Source organism: Eschscholzia californica, unplaced genomic scaffold (assembly GCF_041429995.1).
Source record: "Eschscholzia californica isolate CP2 unplaced genomic scaffold, dmEscCali1.0.p SCAF_1, whole genome shotgun sequence".
Lineage (NCBI taxonomy): Eukaryota > Viridiplantae > Streptophyta > Magnoliopsida > Ranunculales > Papaveraceae > Eschscholzia > Eschscholzia californica.
In genome coordinates this window covers 4,757,253-4,767,497 of record NW_028238198.1, presented here as the reverse complement: position 1 = coordinate 4,767,497, position 10,245 = coordinate 4,757,253, and positions in this window count along the sequence as shown.

Sequence of the window (10,245 nt, the reverse complement as noted above, 5' to 3'; positions counted from 1 at the left end):
ATTGAGAGAGTGATATATGGCTAAATACTCTTACCTTCTTGAGAGAGATAGAATCAGAGAAAGAAGAAGCTTTCGGTTTTGATTGAAACAAATTTAGAGAGAGAAAGCTGGATTCTAAGTGATTAAAATGGAGAAAGATTATTTCATGTGATTCTAGAGGGAGATATTACTGGTTTTAGAAGAGAGAAGATATTCTCTCTCTCTCTCTCTCTAGAAAATTTAAATAACAGATTGACAGTGAAGATTGAGAAGGAAAGAAGATTATATTGAAAACAGTAGATAGAATAAATCTGATAATTATATTTCTCCACTCAATTTATTGTTATGGAACAGAGAAAGAGATCTCCAAAAGATTTAGATATAGATGGAGAAGGAAAGTGGCTGGTCGATTCTCATTGAGGTTATTTAGAGAGAGAGACAGAAATCTATACAGGGAGATGGCTGGAGCAAGATATTTTCATGAAGATATTTCTGGTTTTGAATTCTTCCACTCATTCTATATATAATGGAAACAGAGAATAGTTAAGGCATCTCAGTTGGGGGATCAATTCTCTCTAAGCTCAAACAGAATTATAAAAGAGAGAGAGCAGCTCGGTTTTTTGGGAAGAACTCAAATCAGAGGGAAAGAGCAACCATTATCATCATCATCATCTCTCATTTCAATCCTTCTTCTTTTGTAATCCTTTTTTTTGTGAGAAGAAATAGAGATTTATAGAGAGAGAGAGAGTGTTTTGTAGAGAGATAAAGAGAGATCAAAGAGAGTTATCTATCATCTTTTATTTTGTTTATCTATATAATCTCAAGCAGGAATTAAAACCGAGGCATCATTGACATTATTCGTTTGATTTCTGTTAGTTTCTATTAGTGATAAAGAAAACACAATAAAGAGTGAGAAGAGAAACAGAAAGTTAGAGAGACAAAGAGAGTTGGAGAAGACGAGAAAATAATTTTCCCACAGGGAATCCATTTCCGGGAAGGCGAGAAAATTGTTTTTTCCTAAGGGTGCGTTTGGCAGAATTCTGGGAAAACAGAAGGAAATCATTTCCCTAAGGCCCTGTTTGGTTTGGAAATAGCGAAAAAGTTAAGTTTTCTTCCATTCTCTTTTATTATTCATATTTATTTAAATCTCGATCATGATTAGCTAAGACTCTCCATCTAAGATTTTACGATGAAACCCATTTTTATCTTTTAGAGATATATTTTTGTATAATTAATTCTCTTGATTGCGTTTAAAAGTTTAAGTTGTTTTAATTAGTTAAACTTATTTTCTTTTCATTGCCTATATTTTTAGTTTGATACACCATGCTTAGATTAAGTTCTTTGATGGTGTATGCTTATCAATTAATAGTCAATAGTTTAGAGGTTTGTTTTTCGAAGTAAAACAATTACCATTCATTATTATCAATCACGTTTTAACGAAAACATTTTTCGAAATTCGGGTACTTCATTATCTTGAATTTTGAGTTCTAAAAAGAGAGATTTAATTTGCATAATTATTTGTTCTTAAAAGTGATTTTATGTGTGAATTCTAAAATCCTAGGTTTCTCCCCCCCCCCCCCCCCCCCCCCATTTTAGTTCATTTTTATTTCAGTTATTTAAATATTTTATCACCAAAACAAATTTTCAAAGAAAAACCGAGTTACTTCCAAGTCTTAGAATAGGTTTCACTTAGTCTCTGAGGAACGAACCGGTCTTACCGGAATTTATTACAACTTGACACCCGTGCACTTGCGGGTGTAGACCTATTTAGGGTAACCTTTTAGGCCCATCAAGTTCTTGGCGCCGCTGTCGGGGACTATGTTTTAAATTTGTTCTAATCTTGGAAAGTTTTTGTTTTTTGGTAAGTTTTGATTTTTGGCCACTTCGACTTGCTTCTCTATTTTGGTGTGTAGGGCATTAAGGAGCGAAAGAGAAGGCGCAAACAAGGAGGAGGAGTCGAAAAGAAGAAATTTACAGTTTTATTTTATTTTTTTTGTGAGAGAGAGACTTTAAACTTTCTTAATTTTATTTTTTTGGATTAAAGTTTTGACCCTAAATTAGAGGGCTTGTAAATTGTAACCGAAAATCAAACGAAGCCTCGGGTTCGGACACTTAAGGGAAGAGTGGCCCGGGTCGTCCTCAAAGGTCATCGCCCGTCTTGAACGGGAGGTAATTTCTCTGACCACCCACGAATCCCCTGTAAGTGGGTACTTGAATGTTTTTGTGTGCCTCATTGATTTGACGAACTGCTTAGTTTAATCGTCTCTAGTAAGGGCACAAACCCCATTACAAGATAGGAGTCGGATTTCATCACCGACCTCTTGCCCATTTAGGAAAGGATTTTTGAGTTTAAGGTCCAAAAATAGGGGGGTAATTAGTCATATATCCACTCCTAAATCAATAAATAAAATAAAACCAAAATAAACCGAAAATGTAAAATAAGTCCAAAAATTCACTATTTGGTGGGCCCCATGCATCAATCCTTTAATTTTCTCTCAAATTTGCCCTTTCATAAATATTTTTTAACCATTGGTAAACCAAAGGTTTATAATGGTTGAGTTAATACAATTATTCTTCTATAAATTTTATGAAAGAATATTTATGGTGGATATTTAATGTTAATCTTTATTTCCAAAACTTATATTTTTCTAAAGTAACCTACCAAATCAATAGATATTTACCTAAAACTAGTTTCTCTCTCCCAAACACGAGTTTCTCTTTCTGTAACTATATGTTCTTTGAATTCAAGAAAATATATTATTTCCAAAACAGATATTTGCCTAAATTAACCTACCAATTCAATGAATATTTACTTAAAACGAGATGCTCTCTCCCAAAAACGATTTTCTCTCTCTGTAACTCTATGTTCTTTGAACTTCAAGAAAGTATGAATTTGTGATTTGTTTTGTATCTCTACCTCGATCCAATTAAACATCTACAAATTCTTTTGTGAGGTTAAAAAGCAAACTATTTTGCTAGCATCTTACTGATTCTACTAGCATATTTTACATTCTACTAGCATCTGATGAATGAATTGGACAAAGTAGTTTAAAAAGCAAATACTATTTAGCTAGCATCTTATTGATTCTAATAGCAACTTTTACATTCTATTAACACCGGTTGAATAAATTTGAATACAGTAGTTTAAAAAGCAAGAATATTTTGCTAGCATCTTATGAATTTGTTACAAAAGGTTAACAAATACTTTTTAGTAATTAAAATATATTATGTGAAATTGTTTTTGTTACATTTTCAGTATTTTACTAGCATTTTCTTGATTCTGTTACCATCTGATATGAATTTGTTACAATAGGTTGATTCTAATAAAATTTTATGCTGGTAGAATCTTATCGAGTCTAACAATATTTTTAACATTTTATTTTAACGTTTGTTTTTTCTTACTCTTCACTACTGTAGATGATGAATGAAACCATCAATCGATTCTCTCTCTCTCCCACTCGATGCTTTCACTTTTTTCACTCGGTTTAATTTGGGCGTCGATGATGGATGAAATCAAAACCTAGTTCATATATTAGAAAATGACGATGCTCTCTCTCTCTCTTCGGTTTGCTTTTGCCTAATTCTAATAGAAATATAAAAGAAAGTATTCTGCTAAACGGTAAAGGCAACTATTTTTCCAGGAGGAAAGTTTGTTTTTGAGGAAATCATTTAATGAATCTCTAAATATTATGTTATATATATTATTTTAGGTTATTTTTTTTTAACTTAGGATAGGTTAGACAGTAAAAGAGAATGAGAGGATAGACATGTAATTTACTTTGAGTGGATTTATTTTCTATTTCAGATTATCTTTGGTCTCTAGACTCATTGATCATGCGATTTTGGACTTAAAACACATCCCCCGTTTAGGAAACAACGTTGCGAATCCCAAACCTCACTTAAATTAAAATCTGGTTTAGACATTGGCCTTAGGGTATCGAGCTCATAGGATCTTTGAAACAATTCAGGGACTTAATTTTTATTTGGGCATTCCTAAAAGGAAAGTGTCACTCAATTCTTTAAAAGGTCACCTCGAGAAGAGGAAACATTACCGAAGGTTGGACGGCTATCACAACGTTCATCGTTGGTCGTCTCCAAGAATTGTTTCACCGTATTACTTTGACGGAGTAACCCTCATAACAATTATAGTTTAGGCTTTGTTACAATATAGGAGCTGTCTAGACTTTTAAGTGAAATTGACCAACCTGTCCGTCGTCTAGATTTTGTTTAGGTTGCTTGGTTGAGTCAGCTCAATTGTAGTTGTTTTCCTTCTAGGATCTTCGTAGTGCTTCCCCGGTTTTCGTTTAAAAAAAAATTAATGAGAAATGGATAGATCGTGGTCCCAACATAATGGCAGAAGGGACGAGAGTTATTCAAATCTACCATGGAGGTATTTAGTAAATGGTCAGAATAGTGTTAGTCATCCTAGAGACAATGTGCATAATGATGGTCATAGGGATTATTATCAACCTCAAGAAGGTTATGAACCACATTATAGATATCCTGATAGATCATCTTACATGCATTATAGTAGGGAGTCTTATGCTCCAAATGTGTCCCAACCTCAATGGGATAACATTGAAACTAATGACTCTTACATGCATTATAATGAAGAGTTTTATGCCTCACACGTGTCTCAACCTCAATGGGATAACGGTGAAACTGTTGATCCTTCATCTTTAGCATCAGCTTCATTAGTCCAAGTTGTCAGTGATCTTCAAAAGATTACTTTCGAAGCTATTAGTGCGCTAAGGAGGATTAATGGAGAGTCTTATGCTCCACACGTGTCTCAACCTCAATGGGATAACGGTGAAAAGGTTGACTCTCCATCTTTAGGATCATCTTCGTTGGCCGAAACTCTGAGCATGTTAAGGAAGATTACTGAAGAGTCTTATGCTTTAAATGTGTCTCAACATCAATGGGATAACGTTGAAACTATTGACTCTCCAACTAGTATTATAGAAGAAGATCACCATGAGAATGTAGAGAACGGTCCACAGTGTCCTGTGCACTATGATGACGAGGATACAATTTTAGAGGAGTACAGTTCTCCCGACAACATCGTTATTGAGGCTAAGGTCTTAGAAACGATGGAGCCCAATATTGAGATATCCTCTCATTGTACCGAACTTGAAATCCATTCAGACCATAATGAAGAGTTCACTAGAGTTGAGGATGATTTGCTAAATGAGAGCTTTGACTCGCCTGACTCAGGCGAAGATTTAGAATTCTTTAGGGACACCGATGATAACATGATAAAAGAAGTTATAGAAGGACTATCTAACTCGACTTCTAGGGACTGTGAGTCTGATAGCAGGGTTTCTCCATTGAAAGAACCCGAAGTACCTCTTTTAGAGAACCCTAGTTTAAGTCCGGGTGTCATTGATAATCATCTAGATTGCTTTGTATTTTGTCCCTCGAAACCATGTGTAGATTTTGAAACACTCACTCCCTCTGTCGATCATCCATATGAACACCCATTCTATCCGATCTGTACTCTCTCTAGTGTGGTGTCAAACTTAACGACCTTATTGTTGTCTAAGTTTGGGGACTGCCCTTCTTACTTGATAGTCTCACTTACACTATCACAAATCACAAAAATGTGAGACTATCGTTCACTGAAAACTTTGTGTTTTGGGTGGACCCACAGAGGTATCGAATATTGGTTTACAGTTAGTTACACTTCTGTAATCCAGTAGGTATAATTTTTTTCCATTTTTCGAATCATATGTTTCGTCTGGCTGAAGACGTTAAACTTAGCGCTTTCTGGAAGGCAACCCACGCTTAGGACTTCCGAATCAAGTAATATCTTTCCCTTCACCCTGTTATTTTTTGCATAGTCTTCAGAACATTGAGGACAACGTTCGGTTTAAGTTTGGGGATAGGGGATTAAATTTTTTGCTAAGTCCTTATTTCAAAAATTCAAAAGGGTTCAAAATTTTAAATTTTTGGATTGAAAATGTGACTCTAGTTATTTTTGCTTGTTAATAGTTATAGAGTCTAGTTGGTTGTACTACTACTACACTTTTGCTAAAGGTTTTTCCACGAATTTCGAGTCTTGAGGTTGTCTGTGCACTAGCCATGTGAGCGTTAGATAGGTGAAGAGTTGACTTTTCTGAGAAAACTTAATCGATCATTAGTGGAGACTTAACCCATGTGAGATTCTGAGCCTTTCTTTTTTGCTTTGAGTGATCTCTTCTGTGTTAACTTCGAGTAGAATGAAGAGCTACTCAACCTCGCAATATTGAAAGAAGAACTCATTTGATCTCTTGAGTTCAAATTTTACAACCACTTGGGATGTCATCAGGAAGCGAACCTTTCTCTTGTAGTTTGGAAGCTTGAAAACAATGTCAACTAGAGGAAGATAGGAACCTCATCATTTAGAACCCTGAGAATAAGGCATGAAGCAAAGTGGAGAGAATTATACCCAAGCGTATTGAGTGTTAAGAAAGTATGTTGTGTATTTTGAGTTTTATGACCAGAAGCGTATTGAAAAAAAAAAAAAAATGTTTGTTTGTGTTTATCCCAAAGTAGTTCTTGAAGATTTGAAGACGTCGAGTTCTCAGGAGTTCTAGTCACTTCATCACTAGTGTCTATCGACCTCTAGGAAGCATTGTTAGATAGTAGATCAGGTGAGAAGAGTTAGTTAGCTTCCCCTTTCCATATTAGTGGTTGTTTCCTTCCTATGAGATCAGTCGTCCACCAAATTTTTAGTCCATCTTTTTCATGTTGAGTTTTCTTTCATACTCACACATAGAGTGAACCATTCTTGAGTGACTTTAATCTTTGAGTGTATGACCGTGAGGCAGTAGTCGAGGCGAAATGTGTTGAGAAGGTAATCGAGGTCTTGTCTGTTCTGAACCGAAATGATACTCATATTGGCTGGTCACGTGCACTTCGAGTTTTGATTACTAGTGAAGGAATTTTTAGCGTTTGTATGGTTTGATTGACTTGGATTTCATTTCTATTAACTTTCGAAAATCTACAGTATGAACATTTTTAGTCCACATCATATTTAGACCTTTCTTCATTTTTGAAATTTCTGAATTTTGTGGGTAGATTCACTGCAAACCCTCACGAGACAAAACTCGTCCTCTAGGGTAACCTAGAGGTTTAACGGCTTGTTGCACGGGCTAAGTGCAATCGTGACTCCCTACGAAAGTGGTGAACTGGACTTAGTTTTATTTTTCTGTTTTGCTCGAGGACTAGCAAAATCTAAGTTTGGGGATGTTTGATGAGACATAAAAATGTCCCATCTGAATCTCTTAACTCGGACTAGTTAGTCAGTTTCGAGCAGTTACTCTGATGATTTGCTTGTTTCTTTTGTCCAGGTGTCTTCTATGGAATTGAGCGCGAAAAACGGTTAAAATCGGGAGAAAGACATACTAAGGGCATTCTGGTCTTTTGGTGATGAGGATAGTCTGGTATTTTTGGTCCATGTTAATACCACGATGAAAAATAGAGTCCAAGACGAGCTCATTGCCGAAAACGGAAGTGAAATCGGAGTCCGGATGGGGAGATTATAGCAAGTCAAAGATGTGGTCAAAGTCAATAGGTCAAAGCCTAAGATGGACACGTGTACAGAGCAGCTCGAGTGTGGGTTAGCTTCTATCACAAGGCCGGTGCATTTCGGAATTTAGAGGTCTTTGATATCATGTAACCTGACGCAACATACTACCATCAATCCGGATCCATCTAACGGCTGAAATAACCCCCGAGCACATGACGTCCATCTGAACATGTGTTTTATAATTTTTGTCTCCACCATGAAGCACCGAATCATTCCTAATGACTAGCCAGCTAATCACCACCAAGGCAACACGGGATTGGCTGCTGCTATCTTAGAAAGATACTTTCTTTCTTTTAAGGCACAAAAACGAGAATAGAAAGATTAGAGAGATGGAGAAAGTTTCTTAAAACAGAGATTGAGAGAGTGATATATGGCTAAATACTCTTACCTTCTTGAGAGAGATAGAATCAGAGAAAGAAGAAGCTTTCGGTTTTGATTGAAACAAATTTAGAGAGAGAAAGCTGGATTCTAAGTGATTAAAATGGAGAAAGATTATTTCATGTGATTCTAGAGGGAGATATTACTGGTTTTAGAAGAGAGAAGATATTCTCTCTCTCTCTCTCTCTAGAAAATTTAAATAACAGATTGACAGTGAAGATTGAGAAGGAAAGAAGATTATATTGAAAACAGTAGATAGAATAAATCTGATAATTATATTTCTCCACTCAATTTATTGTTATGGAACAGAGAAAGAGATCTCCAAAAGATTTAGATATAGATGGAGAAGGAAAGTGGCTGGTCGATTCTCATTGAGGTTATTTAGAGAGAGAGACAGAAATCTATACAGGGAGATGGCTGGAGCAAGATATTTTCATGAAGATATTTCTGGTTTTGAATTCTTCCACTCATTCTATATATAATGGAAACAGAGAATAGTTAAGGCATCTCAGTTGGGGGATCAATTCTCTCTAAGCTCAAACAGAATTATAAAAGAGAGAGAGCAGCTCGGTTTTTTGGGAAGAACTCAAATCAGAGGGAAAGAGCAACCATTATCATCATCATCATCTCTCATTTCAATCCTTCTTCTTTTGTAATCCTTTTTTTTGTGAGAAGAAATAGAGATTTATAGAGAGAGAGAGAGTGTTTTGTAGAGAGATAAAGAGAGATCAAAGAGAGTTATCTATCATCTTTTATTTTGTTTATCTATATAATCTCAAGCAGGAATTAAAACCGAGGCATCATTGACATTATTCGTTTGATTTCTGTTAGTTTCTATTAGTGATAAAGAAAACACAATAAAGAGTGAGAAGAGAAACAGAAAGTTAGAGAGACAAAGAGAGTTGGAGAAGACGAGAAAATAATTTTCCCACAGGGAATCCATTTCCGGGAAGGCGAGAAAATTGTTTTTTCCTAAGGGTGCGTTTGGCAGAATTCTGGGAAAACAGAAGGAAATCATTTCCCTAAGGCCCTGTTTGGTTTGGAAATAGCGAAAAAGTTAAGTTTTCTTCCATTCGTTTTTATTATTCATATTTATATAAATCTCGATCATGATTGGCTAAGACTCTCCATCTAGGATTTTACGATGAAACCCATTTTTGATCTTTTAGAGATATATTTTTGTATAATTAATTCTCTTGATTGCGTTTAAAAGTTTAAGTTATTTTAATTAGTTAAACTTATTTTCTTTTCATTGCCTATATTTTTAGTTTTGATACACCATGCTTAGATTAAGTTCTTTGATGGTGTATGCTTATCGATTAATAATCAATAGTTTAGAGATTTGTTTTTCGAAGTAAAACAATTACCATTCATGATTATCAATCACGTTTTAACGAAAACATTTTCCGAAATTCGGTGTAACACCCCTATTTTCTACATATATCAAACTAGGTGGGAATAACAAAACTCTATGTCAATTTTTGGTTGGGCTTAATATGAAGAGTAAGTTAGTGTGGGTTTGAGCATCATAAAATAGAAGTGGGTTTGAAGGAAAACTAGGCCTGCTTGAGTTAATTATATAAAAAGGGGGTCTAGAGCTCTTTTTGTAGATCTAGAACAAAATTTAGAGAGAGAAAGAGAAATGGTATTCTTTGGAGAAGATTTTGATGAATAAGTTGAAGAAATCTATGTATTGTTTATGTCATGGTTAATATATCTTCTTAATCTTCAACAAGCCACTCTTAGTGAATGAAGAATGGATAAAGAAGAAAAGAGGTACAGATGGAGTTTTCTAGAGAGAGAAAGAGACATGATTGTGGTCTTGATGTCATCTAAGGCAAAAGAGGTAGATTTCTTATCTCCTAATTCTTTTGTAGGCTTTTTCAATTTATTCCATGATAGGTTTAGTATTGTTAATCACTTAAGTTCTATAAATAATGATTGAATGATTTAGATATTAGTTCTATCTTGAATTCCATAAAATATCTATATAGGACAATGTTGTGATCTAACTTCAAAATTAGATCTGGATTGATTGGTAACGAATCTAGGTGTCTATCTTATATGGTTGGAAAGGTCTGTTTGTCTACTTTCTATTGGTTCAAATGTTGAGTTAATTGGAGTTCCGAGCGAGGAGTTACAATAGTTTTCGTACGAGGTGTCACAGCAGTCCCTACTGTATTTCGGTCTAGATTAAAAGTAAATCTGGTATTGATTGATAATGAATCTTGGTGTGTATCTTATATAGTTGGAAATTTCTGTTTGTCTACTTTCAAGTGGTTCAAATATGGAGTTAATTGGAGTTCCGAGCAAGGAGT